At 37.7% G+C, this 18,315-nt stretch overlaps 1 long non-coding RNA gene across 1 annotated transcript in view; it reads right to left on the bottom strand.

The window, feature by feature from the left end:
- LOC121820146 (uncharacterized) overlaps window positions 1-13,106 on the bottom strand; it is a 39,844-nt gene extending 26,738 nt beyond the window's left edge. Inside the window, exons 1-2 of the long non-coding RNA XR_009601504.1 lie at window positions 12,800-13,106; window positions 9,682-9,768 (exon numbers count right to left, since the gene is read on the bottom strand). This is a non-coding gene — a long non-coding RNA (uncharacterized LOC121820146). The remainder of the gene's footprint in view (window positions 1-9,681; window positions 9,769-12,799) is intronic.
- Window positions 13,107-18,315: the final 5,209 nt, after the last annotated feature.

Raw genomic sequence — 18,315 nt, 5'->3', positions numbered from 1 at the left:
TGGAGAAGAGAAAGGCTACCCACTCCAGTAAAGAGTCAGACACGACTGAGCAACTTGTTAAAAAAAAACAAAAAAACAGTTGAAAAACAATGTCATACCAACTTCAGGTATATATTTAAGTGATTCAGTTAGATATATATATTCTTTTTCAGATTCTTTTCCATTATAGATTATTACAAAATATTGAGTAGAGTTCCCTGTGTGATACAATAGGTCCTTGTTATTTATCTATGTTATAGGTAGTATTGTGTGTATGTCACTCCCAAATTCCTAGCCTATCCCTCCCCCCACTTTCTGCTTTGATAACTATAAGTTTGCTTTCTATGTCTGTGAGTCTCTTTCTGTTTTGTAAATAAGTTCATGGGACAGAGAGATTATTATACTAAGTGAAGTAAGTCAGACAAAGACAAATACCATATAATACCACTTACATGTGGAGTCTAAATGTCTACAAGTTTTAGGCTGCCAAATTTTGGGTAGTTTGCTATGCAGCAGTAGAGAACAAATAGTCTCTCTATAAGGGCTGAAAGAGGGAAGGGCACAGATGTTAACCAGGTAACTACATTTATTTCATGCTTAGTATTTTGCTACAGTTGACTATCATCTTTATGATACTGCATATATACAACTTACTCTTTTATTCAATTTTATCTGTTTGACAGTTGTAGTATATAATTTTCATGATCATCTAAAAGTAATCGTGAAGGCCCTCCTTCTCTCATTTGTTTTTGTTATGCTCAAGGCCAGCTTTGGCACTGCAGAATTAAAACTGAAAAATGAGCTTCGATTTTGCTTTTGATTGTTAAAATGTTTTGATGAGGTGGAGACATGTTTTTAAGCATGTTTATTTATTTCTTTGGTTGTACTGAGTCTCCGTTGTGACATGTAGGATCTTCACTGCAGCGCACAGTCTCTCTAGTTGTGGCGCACAGGCTTAGTTGCTCCGCAGCATGTGGGATCCTCCCGGACCAGGGATCAAACCCATGACCCCTGCATTAGCACGAAGATTCTTGACCACCAGGGATGTCCCACACATGCTTTATATCTAATTTTTTTCTTGAAAAGTTTAGTAAATCTCCTGCCTTATGTGCATTTCGAAATATTGAAGGGCAACATACAGAAGCATCTCCATTTATAAGAAAACCAGATTAATACCTTAATGGGCACAACAGCTTATGTGATACTTTGAAAAATGCTTATTTTTTCTTTTTTTTCTATAATAATTAAATCATCTTTGTGCATATTCAAAAAATTTGATATTATTCATTTTTTGAATTCTGCATTTACAACTCTTGGGTGTAAAGACATAAAATGTTTCACTACTATTTCCATTTCATCTGCCTATATATTCATCAATCTGTAAATAAACTCATAGGTAAATATGTACATGCGCATTTGCCTCTAAATATGTACATATGCATATACATGTATAGTATATATGTAAGTAAGTGCAGGTCATGCATATTTTCGTTGTTGTTGTTCAGTCACTGAGTTGTGTCCAACTGTTTGTGACCCCATAGACTGCAGCATGCCAGGCTTCCCTCTCCTTTACCATCTCCCAGGGCTTGCTCAAACTCATGTCGATTAAGTTGGTGATGCCATCCAAACATCTCTTCCTCTGTCGTCCCCTTCTCCTCCTGCCTTCAGTCTTTCCTAGCATCAGGGTCTTTTCCAATGAGTCGGCACTTCACATCAAGTGGCCAAAGTATTGAAGCTTCAGCTTCAGCATCAGTCCTTCCAATGAATATTCAGAGTTGGTTTCCTTTAGGATTGACTGGTTTGATCTCTTTGCAATCCGAGGGACTCTCAAAAGTCTTCTTCAACACCACAGTTTGAAAGCATCAATTCTTTGGAAAATCCATAGCTTTGACTATACAGACTTTTGTTGGCAAAGTAATGTCTCTGCTTTTTAATATGCAATCTAGGTTTGTCATAGCTTTTCTTCCAAGGAGCAAGCATCTTTTACTTTCAGGGCTCCAGTCACTGTCCTACAGTGATTTTGGAGCCCAAGGAAAAAGTCTGTCACTAAATCCATTATTTCCCCATCTATTTGCCATGAAGTGATGGGACTGGATGTAGTGATCTTCACTTTTTGAATGTTGAGTTTTCAATCAGCTTTTTCACTCTCCTCTTTCAGCTTCATTAAGAGGCTGTTTAGTTCCTCTTTGCTTTCTGCCATAAGGGTGGTGTCATCTGCATATCTGAGGTTATTGATATTCCTCCCAGCAATCTTGATTCCAGCTTGTGATTCATCCAGTCCAGCATTTCATATGATGTACTCTGCATTTAAGTTAAATAAGCAGGGTGACTATATACAGCCTTGACGTACTCCTTTCCCAACTTGGAACCAGTTCATTTTTCCATGTCCTTTTCTAACTGTTGCTTCTTGACCTGCATACAGATTTGTCAGGAGGCAGGTAAGGTGGTCTGCTATTCCCAACCTTAAGGATTTTCCATAGTTTGTTGTGATCCACACTGTCAAAAGCTTTAGCATAGTCAATGAAGCAAAAGTAGATTTTTTTTCTGGAATTCTCTTGCTTTTTCTATGATCCAAAGGATGTTGGCAATTTGACTTCTGGTTCCTCTGCCTTTTCTAAATCCAGCTTAAACATATGGAAGTTCTCAGTTCATGTCCTGTTGAAACCTACCTTGGATATTTTGAATATGACCTTACTCAAAAGGCAAAATGGTTGTCTGAGGAGCTCTTACAAATAGCTGAGAAAAGAAGAGAAGCAAAAGGCAAAGGAGAAAAGGAAATACCCATCTGAATGCTGAGTTCCAAAGAGCTGCAAGGAGAGATAAGGATGCTTTCGTCAGTGACCAATACAAAGCAATAGAGGAAAACAATAGAATAGGAAAGACTAGAGATCACTTCAAGAAAATCAGAGTTACCAAGGGAACACTTCATGCAAATATGGGCACAATAAAGGACAGAAAGGTTATAGACCTAACATAAGCAGAAGCAGAGGATATTAAGAGGTGGCAAGAATACACAGGAGAACTATACAAAGAATATCTTAATGGCCTGGATAACCATGATGGTGTGATCACTCACCTAGAGCCAGACATCCTGGGGTGTGAAGTCAAGTGAGCCTTAGGAAGCATCACTATGAATAAACTAGTGGAGGTGATGGAATTCCAGGGGAGCTATTTCAAATCCTGAAAGATGATGCTGTGAAAGTGCTGCACTCAATATGCCAGCAAATTTGGAAAGCTTAGCAGTGGCCACAGGGCTGAAAATGTTGTTTTCATTCCAGTCCCAAGGAAGGGCAATGCCAAAGCATGTTCAAGCTACTGCACAACTGCACTCATCTCACATGCTCACAAGGCCTGCATATACATATTTATTTCTTCATTGCCTTGTGACTATAGCACATTAAAAATAATCCAAATATCAAAAATTCTTTAATTCTATGATTATAAATCAGAAACACATAGCACTATGTTCTGGAAACTTTCTTAAATGAGAGCATATTCAGTATGGAGAAGATAGTATGCGACTGCTAAGTAGCAGCAGCAGAAGATAGTATATGCGGCCTCAAACAAATCTTCCTAGGTAATTCTGCTGTTCAGTCGCAAGTGGATAAAGGTGACTCTAAAGAAATTTTGTCTTTCCTCTGAAATCAGAGATTTTTTATAAATTTGTGGTTTTTTTTTTAATTTGAATTCAGAAAATACACACGAAGGTGTATTATTATGGAACACTTGTGATGGAATGTACTGGAGATATTGACCTTAGATGATTTTGCCCTCACAGAGCTTTCAGGCTGGTGGATGGGACAAAGAGAAAGCAAATTACCTACAGTTTTTTGCTTTATGTATAGATAGCATCTTTCAACTTATGATCCAAAAGAATAGTGACTCAAATCTGCCTACCATGACAACTGGCATGAGCAGGGAAGTATGAACATTTTAGTCCCACATTTTGGCTAGATTACTGTCTTAGTCAATTTGAGCCACTATAATAAAATATAAAAAACTGGGTAATATACAACAGAACAAGAGAAACTTATTTTGCATAGTTTTAGAGGCTGGAAAGCCAAGATCAAGGTGCCAGCATGGTAGGGTTCTCATGAAGACCCTCTTTTTTGTTTGCAGATCACTGATTTATTCCTGTGTCCTCACGAGGCTAAGGGGCAAGGGATCTCTCTGGGTCACTTTCCATAAAGGCACTAATCCCATTCACAAGGGCTGCATCTTCATGACCTAATTACCTTCAAAAGCCTCACCTATTCACACCATCACCTTGGGCATGAGAATTCCAACATATGAATTTGAGGGAGATACAAACATCTACCATATGATGCAATCAGGGAGAGTTTGACTGAAAGAGGTGACTTCTGTATAGAATTGTACTTGTATGGAATTGAAGGTTATGAATAATAGGGAAGAAGAAGGACTCTCCACACAGAGGCAATAGCTCATGGAAAATGGTCTTTGCTTTTATACAAATTGCTACTATCATTTTCACACTGCTGCTGCTGCTGCTAAGTCGCTTCAGTCATGTCCGACTCTGTGCAACCCCATAGATGGCAGCCCACCAGGCTCCCCCTTCCCTGGGATTCTCCAGGCAAGAACACTGGAGTGGGTTGCCATTTCCTTCTCCAATGCATGAAAGTGAAGAGCGAAAGTGAAGTCGCTCAGTCGTGCCTGACTCTTAGCGACCCCACGGACTGCAGCCTACCAGGTTCCTCCATCCATGGGATTTTCCAGGCAAGAGTACTGGAGTGGGATGCTTATTGTTTAAATATGAATAATGACTAAGATAGCACTAAAAGTGGTCTTTGCTTTTATACAAACCTGGTTTTAAAAGTCTCTGGGTCTCCTTCATCCCCTATAAAGAGCATTTATTGGGTTCTGTCTTTGAAAAAAAGGTATTTTGAAGATTTATTTTATTCTAAGACATTCAGTGGAATCATTTTCAAGAAAATATCTTGAAAAAAATCAGGGAGAAAAACACTATACTAAAAATGTGAAGATAATTCTACAGCAACTTATAAATGTATTTTTCTCCTCAGTCTATCCTTATAAATACATTTCACATAATATAAATGCAGATAAGTAAGTTAACTGAAATGTATACATTTATGGTAAGTGTTCACTAAGATTAAAAATTAAATAACTTGTTAAATTAAAAAAAATTGAATTTAACTGATTAAAAATCACTTTCAGTGAGTGTTTACAAGGCTTAATGCCTTTCGTGTTGTGTTGCTGTTGGCCATTATTAATTGTTATGGTCAACAGATACGGAAAGAGAGTTTTAAGAAGAGGCATCATGATGATGATGGAAACAAAATGAGCTTGTTGGAAGTGCAAAGTTGTTTGAGTATAGGAAAAATTCAAAAGGACACACCAAAAGAATCATTGAACATGTGATGCATGTTATTTAGGCAGTTAATGCATTCTTATCTCAGCAAAAGGTAAAGAATGGTTATAGTGAATGGTTACAGACAAAATAAAAACTATTCATTTAAAAATACTCACCATGGTTAGAAAAATCAGCATCAATGCAAATGCCTATTGAACTAATACTATTTCAAGAGAGAAGACTTTGAGAAGGTAGAGATGAAAGAGCTGATGATGAAAGTTTTTTGTTTTGTTTTTTCTGGAAAAGCAGAATGAGTCACCAGCTCAAGGCCAGTTATCCTTTCTATATATCATCAAATTATGTGGTAATGCCTGCTGACTGCTGAGGAAGTGATTTGCTGTACTCCTTATCAAGAGAGACATTGCCCACATCAGCAGATTTTCCTATGGATGGAATAGTTTATTTTGAGAAAAACTATGGCCAAAGAGGCTATTGCAGAGGGAGAAGAGGGTGTCTTGTTTCAAAACCGCAAAAGACCAAAGTGAAAGTGAAAGAGTTAGTCGCTCAGTCATGTCCGACTCTTTGCAACCTCATGGACTGTGACCTGCCAGGCTCCTCTGTCCATGGATTTCTCCAGTCAAGAATACAGGAGTGGGTAGCCGTTTCTTTCTCCAGGGGATCTTCTTGACCCAGGACCAAACCTGGGTCTCCTGCATTGCAGGCAGATTTTTACAGTCTGAGCTACCGGAGAAGCCCCTCAAAGGACCAAGGTACACACTTATTTCTTGGAGATGTAATTGAAGCCTACAAACCAGAACCCTTTTCAAACACTGTAGCCTTTGTGTTTAAGCTCATTTCTAGAGTTGGTACAAATTTCAGAGAAATACAGTTTGGAGAAAAGAAGACTAATCTTTACTTTCCCATTGGAAGGTATTAAAATTTCCATTGAAACCTCACCTTGTAGCTCAGACCCCAGCATGAGCCAGTGGTCTCTTATTGAATACTTTGTTCCAGATTCAGCTCCCTAAGCCTCTCGTGCTGGCTCTGTATCCTTGTGGCTAAACTCATACCTGCACTTGATGAATTCTGTTTTCCGTTGCACTTCATCTTGTCTTCTAGTTCTGGTGTCTTTCCTAATATCCTAAATCACAGTTTCCTTAACAACTCATTTGAAACTAATGGAATATGTTTGAGGAAGGTAGACCTGATGGTCGTTTCTCTCCACTGAATGATAAATAAGTCCACTAAATAAAAGTGCACTTTGCATTATTGAATTAATGATTTCTGCAAGTCATTATTTTTTTTGTTAAGAGGTGGTAATTTTTCATATCATGTACAGTGAATGTTTTTTCCCATATGATCTCAGGAGATGATATAAACAATATAGTGTTTGTGTTATAAAAAGATATAAAGGTATGGATGTAACAATATTGACTAAAATACAGTGTAGCTATAGTCATGTATGTATTATTTATGAGTAGAAAACATGAAGATAAAAGGCAAAAGCCATAGATTAAGTCTTTTGACTCACAAACAGATGTGATATTGTTTAATTTACAAGTAGCCTGAGAAAACTGTGGGAGGGTGTTTATCATCTTCTTTTTCAAGTTTCCAGCCCAAGCTGTAAAGGGCTATGTAAACCATCTACATTTTTGTCAGTAAAAATTATTTCATCCCTTGCTAAAACTCAGTCAGCTTGAGCGTGAAACAAAGCAACTGTTAATACTATAACTTTGCTTGCTCAGTGGTTGAGGTTACGGTGTAGTGAAGGGCCTCTGCTGTGATACAGGAAAGGTCTAATACTTGAAGATGAGCTAACAAGTATTTGTGATGACTAATGCACTTTTGGTCATTTACTATCTAAAAGTGAAAGTGATTTACGCTAAATTACCCCGCACCAGCCAACCAAGTTGGCAACCCACTCCTGTGTTCTTGCCTAGGGAATCCCATGCATAGAGGAGCCTGGCAGGCTACAGTCCATGGGGTCACAAGAGTCAGACACGACTTAGTGACTAAACCACCACCACCAACAACCATCTTCAACCAACCAAGTTTGAGCCTTACTGAAATTTCAAGGAAGAATAATAAATACCCCAGATTTGATCAATACTGTTTTGGAGGAAAAACCATCAACACAATTTGCTGAATGAGGGAAAAACCAAGTTGAGGTAGATGTTTGATTCCTTTCGTCACTCTGATTCCTACAATTCCTACGTTCCTGCAGTCGATGCCGTGAACTGTAGCCTCCTTGGTCTCCTCAACTCGGGAATCCGTATCGTTCTAAAGACATTCTCCCACTTTGTGCTGCACTCTGGAAACTCCCCCAAGGCCCTCTGAGGAGAACCCTTGGCCTCAGCTGGTTCCTCCCCTTACCCTCAAAAGTGGCTCTTCTTCATTGCCTTGTGCCCAGTCCTTTCAGAATGGTGGTTTTCTTTATTTCGTTTGTTTTTTGGTTGATTCAATTAAGAGAATAAATTCAACCTCTCTTACTCTGTGTTGGTCAGAAGTGGGAGTCTTGTTTTCTTTGAGTTCAACAATTGGATACCCCTGGTTTGCAATAAAGCCATATCAGATTTATTATGTTTAGTGTTTGCATGTATAGCTTTTTCAACATATTTACTTTCAAGTATTTACTCTGTTTATAATTATCATTTGTTTCTTATAAAGAGCATTTACTGAACTTTGCTTTTTCATTTTGTCTGACAATTATTCATATTGAAGTGTTTAAATTTATGAAACTACTATTTGTTTTATATTTATCCATTATTTAATATGTTCTTCCTTTTTTGCCTTTTTTGGGTGAATCAAGTATTTTTCATATTTTATTGAACCCTTTTTGTGTGTGTATGTGTGTGTGTAAACCTCTGTATGTGTGTTTGTGTATATGCTTAGTAACTACTCTATAATATAAATAAATGAAAGTGAAAGTGAAGTTGCTCAGTCATGTCTGACTCTTTGCGACCCCGTGGACTGTAGTCCAGCAGGCTCCTCCATCCCTGGGATTCTCCAGGCAAGAATACTGAAGTGGGTTGCTATTTCCTTCTCCGGGATCTTCCCGACCCAGGGATCGAACCCGGGTCTCCCACATTGCAGGCAGACGCTTTACCCTCTGAGCTACCCTCTGAGTATCTTTAATTTATCATAGTCCACTTGTAAACAATTGGATACTTTTTCATGCATCTTAAACATATAGTCCCAGTTTTTGTGCTCTAATATTTTACTTCACACATGTTATAAACACCAAATACATTACTATTTTTATTTTAAACAGTGAAAAGTTTGAAAAGATAAATGATATGTATAGTTTATAAAATACATCTTATGTTTCTGATGTTCATCATTCTTTCCTGTAGATCCAGGGTTTAATCTATTATTTTCTTTCTCCCTTTTTAAAGCATTTGTTTTATAGTACAAAAAGTCTAGAAACAAGCTATATCTGATTTTTGTTAGTAGGAAAACGTGTTTCCTTTTTCTTATTATAGATGCATTTTTCTGAATATAAAATTCTACATTAATTTCTTTTTCTTTTTTCTTTCAGCATTTTAATGGTGCAGTTCCTCCTTTTTCTGGCTTCTTTTCTGTTGAAAAGTCAGACATCACACATATTGAGGTTCTTTTTTTGGTATCTTTTTTGCAATGTATCTTTTATAACATATCTTTGTTGTACTGTATCTGTTTTCTTCAGGGTGCTTTCATTATCTTTGGTGTTCAGTATTTTGTTTATCATATGCCTATGTACGTGTTTTCCTTGGATTTGTTATGCTTTGGTTTTAATGAGTTTCTGATATCTATGGAGAGGATGATTTTCTTGAATTTTGGAAAGCTCTCATCCAATGTTTTATTAAATATTTCTTTTTTTCATTTTCTCGCCTTCCTCTCCTCCTGAAATTATTTTTACATCAATGCTGACTGTTTACTATTGATCTACAGAGAGGGACTCTTTTCCTCTTTATATTTCAGTTGGGATATTTTCTATTGTCCCGACTTCCAGTGAGCCAATCTTTTCCTCTGTGCCCAACTGTGAAGCTGTGAATTCTTCCTTTCTATCTTTTCTATAGTTCTCCTGCAGGGTTTTACATTTCTCCACTAAAATTCCTCATCTCCTCACATGTGGTCCATCTTTCCCACTAGATCCTTGGTATTTTTATTGTCATTATTCAATAATCCCTCTTTGATAATTCTAACATCTGGGTACTAGCATGATTCCAGAGATATCTTTGCATTTTACAGCGAAGTTACTATCTTTTTGAACCATGGAGATTTTGTCTCTCTCTGCCCTCCCCCTCTGCTTTTAGCTTCGCGAGGGTCACTGCAAGCTGCCTGGGAGGCTTTCTCTCCGTTCCTCTTACCTCCAGGCTTCTGAAATCGCCTACCTTAGTTTCAGTGGCTGCCACACTGGAGGCTCTCTCAGGAGGGTCCTCAGCCCAGCTGTCAGCCATAAGTGTGTTACAAATGAAGACCTGCGTGTGGAAAAGGGTCCTTGGGTGAGTGTGGATCCGCTCTCTGACAGGGTCTTCTTGGCATTGTATCTGTCAGGCCAGCCTTCCCACGGTCATTAGAAGTTCATTCAAGCTGTGGCTTGTTTCTTCCTCCTTATACCCTTTAATAAGATATTTGTTCTCTTTCCATTCCACTAAAAGTGAGATAGTGAGGAGATATCTGGGAGATAGGGACAGGGAAGCCTGATGTTCTGCTGTCCATGGGGTCGCAAAGAGTCGGACCTGACAGCAACTCAACAAATGTGAGAGTGGGCATGTCTCACCAGAAATAAGAGCAGGATTTGTTAACGTTTTGGAGTTGAGTCAACTAGGGTTCTTTGCCTCCCCAGCACTCTGGTGGATTAAAAACACAAATAGTGCAATAGTTTATTTAGCTTATTTTGGTGGTTATGCCAAAGGCAAAAGTTCTTTGTGATGTTAATATAAAAATATCAGAAGAAATCCCTCTAATAGAGTTATAATAAAGGGTTTCCAGTGAAAATTGGTGTTTTGTCTATCAGTTCACTATGAGTCAGATATTTATATTTATATGTATATTTATATTTATCATTTCTAAATGCATCAGAACAGAAGACAAAAGAGTTGCCTGAAATGTCAAAATAGAAAAGGCATGAAGTTGGCTGCCCTGTTGCTAGAGAACAGGAAATAGAAAACAAGGCAGTCTTGTGCAGGTAAACAGCTCTGCCAAGCACATGCAGCTTTCTTAATCCATTGATTAATGTATTATTTGATCAAGGTGCTCGTTAATTTAATGAAAAATTTATAAAATATTGATTGTGGCATTTTATATGGATTTTTTGCTGGAGAGATCAGCATATAAAAAGGCAGGGAAGAATAAATTTTTGTACATGTTGTAATAGAGGTGTCAGTGCTCAATCTACCACTAACTTTACCGCCAAGGCTCCTGAGCATACGATACACTGGGATAGCAGAGAGCTGCTGGAGAACTCCTTAAACCACTTTCAGATGGAGGCTGAGAGTTACTTTGGTGCTGGTCGAGCACATGCAATTAGTGTTAGGACCCTGGGTTAGAGAGACATTCTAGGGCAGCAGTAGTGTGGTCCTCGTTTCAGTGGGTGGAAACAATGGTTTCCAGTGGGTGGATGATGGTCCTTAGAGATGCAACGCCGGTGTGCCATTTGCAGTGGAAACCATGGAAGAACAGGTAAGGAACCGAGTGAGAATTTTTAAGAAGGAGAAAAATGCAACTTGGACAATTATAGAGAATTTGACCAGCTTCACCAGACAGTGATATGTATAGCATAAATCAGATGTTGGCTTGTGTTCTGATAAGTGTCATTTTCTGAGAATGGAGAGTTTCATGAAGCTAGTATAGCTAAGTAGTTTTCCCAGTAAATACCATCTTTAAAAGCTCATCTATTGGAGCTAGGAATTTTCCTAGACTTCTTAAATGGGAGAGGCTATTTTGTCTAGCTAATATAATTATTTCAATTTGATTAGGAAAGTCACTAAGCATCTAACAGTGCCAGGTATGCTGCTGGGCACTGTGGTATAAAAATAAATAAGACACAGTCCTTGCACCCAGAGATCCCACAGGTTACTAGAAGAAGAAACCATGTAAATAAATGTTAGCATGCAATAGAAATCAAATTCCGTAATGAGGAACAATCCTATGTTTGAAATGAATGCATCAGGCTACTGCAGTGTGATAGCATCATTGCTTAATGATTTGTTTTGTTAATTCAATAACCATTTATTCAGTAGCTATTATGTCCCTACTTCAATGTTGATGAGAAGTGTATTTCAGCCCACACTAATCCACCTAAGCCCTTGTGTCTGCATTCCACCCTATGTGTACATCTCACACTTTCATATATAGTAGTATTCCTGCATTCTCTTGCATTTTGACTTCATTCAGTGAAATGAATTTTATCTCATCTGATCTGATACATATTGACTTTTTCACTGGAAAAATTAGAAATGATGAATGAAACACGTTATTTTTTTAAAGGTTATAGGAGATTATATTTAATTTCACAATGAATTTATACTTGGGTAAGGTTTAAAGTGTATTTTGAAGTATGTGAAAGGTGGCTTAATGTATGTTTGAAACAGAAAGAAAAATATGGGAAAAATAATATATACTTTATCCTATTAAAAAAGATTTAATGAAATAAATTTCACCAGAAAACAAAAGACAAACCCATGTTCTAGCCTGAATCAATATGGAGAAACACAAAGGAAAATGAAAATGTAATTTGTCTTTGGAATTACTAAAAAGTATTGAAACTAAATAACTGGCAAGAGAGAGCTACAGCTACTGTTTTTTCAAAGTGCACTTCTTATGATTTCAGAGCAATCTGAGAAGGTCAGGGCCTCTCATTCTCACTGACTGCAAAGTAATAGAAGATAGACTCTAATTGTGGGATTAAATGAACATATGGCTGGTGACTTTCCATGAAGAGAATTAGATAGAATTCTTAGAAGATAATTTTTATCAAAGGTGATGAAGAAACTGAGAGCTACTTTTGTTTTTCTTTTTTTAAAGAAAAATTGGTATATAAATATAATATATATACATATACATATTTATATACAATATGTAGTACTTATATATTATATTAGGATACAGCATATATTATATGTATGCTCTCAATTATTCAGATTTTTATTGGACCTTAGATACACTTTTTGAAACTAATTAAGCAGCCTAACTAACTTAAGCAGCCTACTTCTTATTGTTATTAAATGATCTGTATCAAGGACATTTTTATCCCTTTAATATTCACAGCAGTATTGACACCTGTGACTCAGGTATCAGATTCATCCCGGAGCCTGAATTCAGCTGACCTTCATGGTTTTTGAACACTATTATAGACTCAAAGATAATATCTATGAGTCTGGCTTTTGTAATTTTCTGAATAAAACTAGAACCTTTCCAAAGATTAATAATTAGACATAGGAAACATTCTAAAGAATGGAAAATCAGTTAAATAAACATTTAAAGGTACAGTAGATAACAAATGCTTACCTTTGGAAGCTCAGAGGCCAAATGAAGCACCAAATCTAAACTCCAACTGGGAATCCAAGCTCACAGTGCCCCTAGTTAAAAAACGGAGAGCATAGGAAGTGGGTTTATCCTTTTCCTTCCCAGTTCCATTACACATCAAAGTTGTTTTACAGGAAAAGTAAATCCACAGTTGCAAAGCAAATAAGAAGTGATACCAGCAGCACACATGAAATTGTGAATGATTTCCAGAGAATAAGTTCTTATTGATAAATAATCCAGACTAGGAGAAAGCATACAGGAAGTGCAGCACAGTCAAAGGAGATGTGTTGGGTATGTTGGGAAAAACTCCAAGTTCAGTCAGGAGGCATGGGGGTGGGAGAGAACTGAAACCAGTCGTCAAGATAAGTATTTAAAAATCTGCCGGCTAACAGGACTCTAGTGGTTTTCTCCACTTCCCCACAAATTGACTGACAGCAGAGGCATTTCTTCCTTAGCTTAAGCCAGAGAACATCTTCCTAAAGAAATTAAATAAACTGCCTAAGATGGTCTAGCCATTCAGTGTGACATTTGTCTCTTACGACAGAAGCCCAGCTGACTGCACATCAAGCTGTACAACCGCAAAAAGGAGTGTAAAAGGAAAGACCTCTCAAGTCAGGAGAAAAACATACTGAAATACCCAATTCTCAGAGTAACATTTTTGTTATTTTGGCATTTTAGGTAGCCTGCTTACCTTCTGGCCACGTATCCTTAAATCATTCCTACACGTTGACACATCCTCACCTATTTACACACAGACAGGAAAACAGCCTGCTCATTTCCAGGGAAAGCCTTTTTGAGGAAATAGATCCAGACCTACTCAGAGAGGGTGCAACAGCTAAATTAGTTCATCAATAAAGTCCTTTATTCACAAGTGTGATTTGCCAACTAAAAGATCAGAGAGTTTAAAAAAATTAGTGCTGATTTTCTTAAATGCAAAGGGTGCCAAGAAACAAGCTAAAGGGACAGAGCAAATGACTATAGAGGAAAAAGAAATAGTTCAGTGAAGGTAAGAAAGAGAACTTAAATATTCTGATTACATTCTCAGAAAGATTTGTTTCAATATTAAATATATTTAAGAAAAAGGAGGAAGAAAGGAAAACCAGACTACTACTAAAAATAAGCAAACATTTTTGTAACTAAAAACTTTTCTTTGTGAACAATTACAAAGGAAATCAAATATACCAAATTAGTGATCTCTTTTGAAAGATAAAGTTGATAAACTCACAAAACATTGAAAAAGAATTAAATATATGAGTAGAATAGGGATAGATTATTGAAAATCAATTCAGGGGCTCTGATTTTTTTGGGGGGGAGTTATAGAAAAGAGTGTAGGGAAAATGAAAATGATATAATTTAATTTCGACATAATTTAATATGTATTAGAAAAAATTTCTAATACATGTTTTGTCCTAGTCAAAGAAAGGTAGTGCAAGTCTTCAGAATGAAAGACTCACCTACATATGACACCTCAGAACTCAAGGGATAATGGGAAAGTTGCAAAAGCATCCGGAGAGGAAAATCAGGTTACTGGAGGATGCTAAATGCTGTTTTAACAATAGGAACCTAAGAAAGGGGAAGGTTCCTGACTCTAGTGAGTTGAGTTGACCGTAGAAACAAAGGAAGATTTATAAGTAGTACTGTAACAAAATCAGATAGGTACTCATATTAGCATAAGTATAAAAGACCACTAGAGTTCTGGCCTTTAGGTACTCAGAAGAGGCTTCACAGAGAGGGTGCTGTCTGACCTGGGTCTTGAAATAGAAGTACAAATTCACGTTAAGTGTCAGAAAATCAGAAACAAATACAATAATCTGCTTACTTTCCTGGCAGAGTCTTCATATCTTTTACTTTGATATTCAAGTTTTCCTTTCCGTTTCTTTCTCATTGCCCTGTTTATGCTATCCCCTCTCCACTATGAAAGTGAAAGTGAAGTCTCTCAGTTGTGTCCAACTCTTTGCGACCCCATAGACTGTAGCCTTCCAGGCTCCTCAGTCCATGGGATTTTCCAGGCAATAGTACCAGAGTGGGTTGCCATTTCCTTCTTCAGGTGATCTTCCCAACCCGGGGCTTGAACCTGGGTCTCCTGCATTGTAGACAGATGCTCTACCGTCTGAGCCACCAGGGAAGTCAACTTCTTGTAGTAAGCAGATCATATAGCTTTCATAAATAAAAGTGCTTAGTTTCTTAACTTTAAATGCAAGTAGGTTGAAAGTTTTATATTTTTCAGGGAACTAAATTACATTAGTTATGCATGATTTTTAAGCTTTTATGGGAAGGGGATGCTCACTCTTATACCAGGGGCTTTAGTTCATGGTTTTGATGATTTAATGACTTAAATAAGATGATATTATCACTGGACACATTGATCAACCAAGGCTCTCCAACAGGAATGAAATCTCCTCTAGATTAAATATTTAAATATAGGGGTTACTATTTATGCCAGAACACAGAGAGAAAGAAAGAAAAGAAGGGACAACTCATGTAAAAAGAATTAAAGGAGGCTGCAGTGACTGTTCTTGAAGCCTGCCTTGTCATTTGGATGTTTATCAGAAAACAGAATGGTGAAATCTGAAAATAATACAGTATGTTTTTTTAATTTTCAAGGACCATGGATTTCTATAAATTATTTTCAGATAAAGATGTTTTAAATTGATGACACAGAGCAGAAACAGTCTTAGTGAGTCAGTAAATTGATGAGCAAGCTTTCCTGAGTACACCGTGTATGCAGGACTCCATGGTGGCTATTTTAGGGAAGGTATTGTCAATATTAATGCTGATGCCTCCCTTTGGGGATAAATTGGTGACAGTCAGAGTTTCCAAAATAAAGCCAAGCCTGTTTCAACATTTTTATATTATAGGTTCTTTTCAAAGTATTGCAATATTTGGAAATGAGGGTTTATATTTTAATAATGCAATTGAACTTGGGGTCAGAAAAAGATAGACATTCATTTTATATTACTACTTGTTCTGCTCCACATAGCATTTTGAATAAAATAGGACATTTGAAGATCCTCTGCACCCAGTTATACTGAGCTGGACTTGTTAAAATTGACTTTCATGGTCTTTCATTTTGGTGTCTTCGGACCACTTGAAAAAGAAAGAAAAGCTAGTGTTTGGGGGCAAAGGTGCTATGTAGCTTCATCCTTTACCTCAGAAATCAGGAGTACCGTTTTTGAAACCTAACTGCAGTAGTCTGGCAATCAGGAAACCTTGAAATCTATCCTGGAGACCATTTTCTGTGTCTTTGGCAAAAAGCTGGGAGGCTTGTTTGAGATGGCAAGAGAAGATTTGCACAAGACATCTGATTCTGAGAAAAGGGATTACTTAAAGGTACAAGAGAAGGGTTTTGAGTCTAAATAGGGGTTTAGAAGGCCTTTTCAAGTGTCAGCATTTGAAAAATCCTTGTTGGTTTCAGGTTGATACCGTATCTCATCATTTGGACAGAGAGCTCAATCCCTTCTGCTCAGAGAGGTCAGAAATCTGACCTACAAAGAGCCTGGCTCCACCAATGGAAGGTAATGTTATGATTTCCTTCCCCTTCACCCACGCTCTGAAACAGTGCTGGCAGATTTCCCTTCTGTACAATGAGGCTGCTGACCCTGATAGTCTCAAAGTCCTCTTTCAGTTCTGACCATTGAAAGGTTTTTCAGTTCACTTTCCATTTTCTCCCTCATAACCCGTGATTACTAATATTTTTTAAAGCTGGAGCATAATTGCTTTACAATGTTGTGTTAGTTTCCGCTGTGCAATGAAGTGAATCAGCTAATTTTGTTGTTGTTGAGTCACCAAGTCTTATCTGACTCTTTTGAGACCCCCATGGACGATAGCCCACCAGACTCCTCTGTCCATAGGCTTTCACAGGTAAGATGACTGGAGTGGGTGGACATTTCCTTTTCCAGGGGACCTTCCACACCCAGGAACCAAACCTGCATCACCTACGTTGGCAGACGGGTTCTTAACACTGAGGCACCAGGGAAATCAGCTGTGTGTGTACAAGGATCCTCTCCTCATGGGCCTCCCACAGCCCCATCCCACTCCTCTAGCTCATACACAGAGCATCAAGCTGAGCTTCCTGCACTACCCCGCAGGTTCCCACTAGCTATCTATTTTACACATGGTGGTGTATACTAACATTTTTAAAATGGATATGCATTATTCATTAGTGTAATTGTTTGCACAGCTGCCTGAATGTTTGTATGTTTGTGTTCTTATTGTCTGATTTAAACTAGAACTTCTAGGGAAGCAAGGACCATGTCTTATTTGTTTGATCTCAGCACCCAATCCATTGAAGCACGTCTTATAGGAAAAAGATGAAAAAGTGTGTGTGTGTGTTTATAGATAGATTGATGGTATGATTTGCAAGTTCAGAAACACATAAAATATCTATGAATGTGGTTACGGGAGACTGGCTGGAAGTAAACAGAGAATAGAGAGAGAGGGGATACTTATTCTAAATCAAGATTTCCATTTTCCTAGACTTTTCAGTGTCTTGATGTTTTATCCAAATATGCCAGAGTAAAGGAAGCAGAGCATAAATCTTCTACCTGCTAACATATTTTGCATTTATGTCGTTTGCTATTTTTCCAAAGTCTGAAAACTTCCAAGGGTAGAGCCGTTAATCTAGGACTGGAGGCAGGACTAAAGAAAAAGAAGCCCTGCTACATCTAGGAAAACAGTTCAATGGGGGTACAGAGAAGGCCTCCAACTGAAACAAAAGAATGTTTACTTCCACTCTTCTTACAGAAATTATTTTGCAGAGTTATCGTTGCAGTATTTCAATTTGATTAAAAAAAGCATGATTTAGCACTGAGCTTAGAGTGCCATGTCTGTTGGAGTAAAAACGATGTGAGAGAAGGTCAGAGGGCCAGGTCTAGTTAACTTCTCAGTTTTGTGACTCCTTCTCCCTCCAAGATTGCTGTCCCATCTATCACCATCATGTTTGGCCAGTACGATTCCAATAGTAGTAATGATGCATTTGGCAAGTGAGACAGTTATCTCATGTGAAAGCTAACTCAGATGACTGTCTTGCATTCTTGTCAGTTGCTTCCAGTCTTACCTCAAGGGACACGCCATCTACGAAGCATCTACTGCCATCCTGTTTTCTATGCCCCCGTAGTCTGGAAGAACTGCCGATCACTTGGCGATTGTGTGTCCTTGCACCACCTGCTAGTTTCATATGACTCGAGGAAACAACCTCTTTGTCTGTCTTTAAGTTTCCTGAGAGTATGGCAGTGGGGTGTGTTCATTCAGGACACATCATCTGTCGCTGACTCCAGGATATTCATATGAAACATGCTGAAAATGTGGTACATAACTGACAGTCTAGATGAATGGATAAATTCTATGTGCCACTTCCATAATGATCTAATTTGATGTAACTTGTACTGGAATACCCACAGGCATTATACCCTGAGATACTTTATTTTTTTTTATTTATACACTATTTCATTGACTATTTCATAATACTTTGAAAATCCCCAAGATAACTGGGAAATTTA

The sequence above is a fragment of the Ovis aries genome, chromosome 8, assembly GCF_016772045.2.
Source record: "Ovis aries strain OAR_USU_Benz2616 breed Rambouillet chromosome 8, ARS-UI_Ramb_v3.0, whole genome shotgun sequence".
NCBI lineage: Eukaryota > Metazoa > Chordata > Mammalia > Artiodactyla > Bovidae > Ovis > Ovis aries.
Note: the sequence above shows the minus strand (reverse complement) of the source record. Positions and strands in the feature narration are given on the sequence as shown.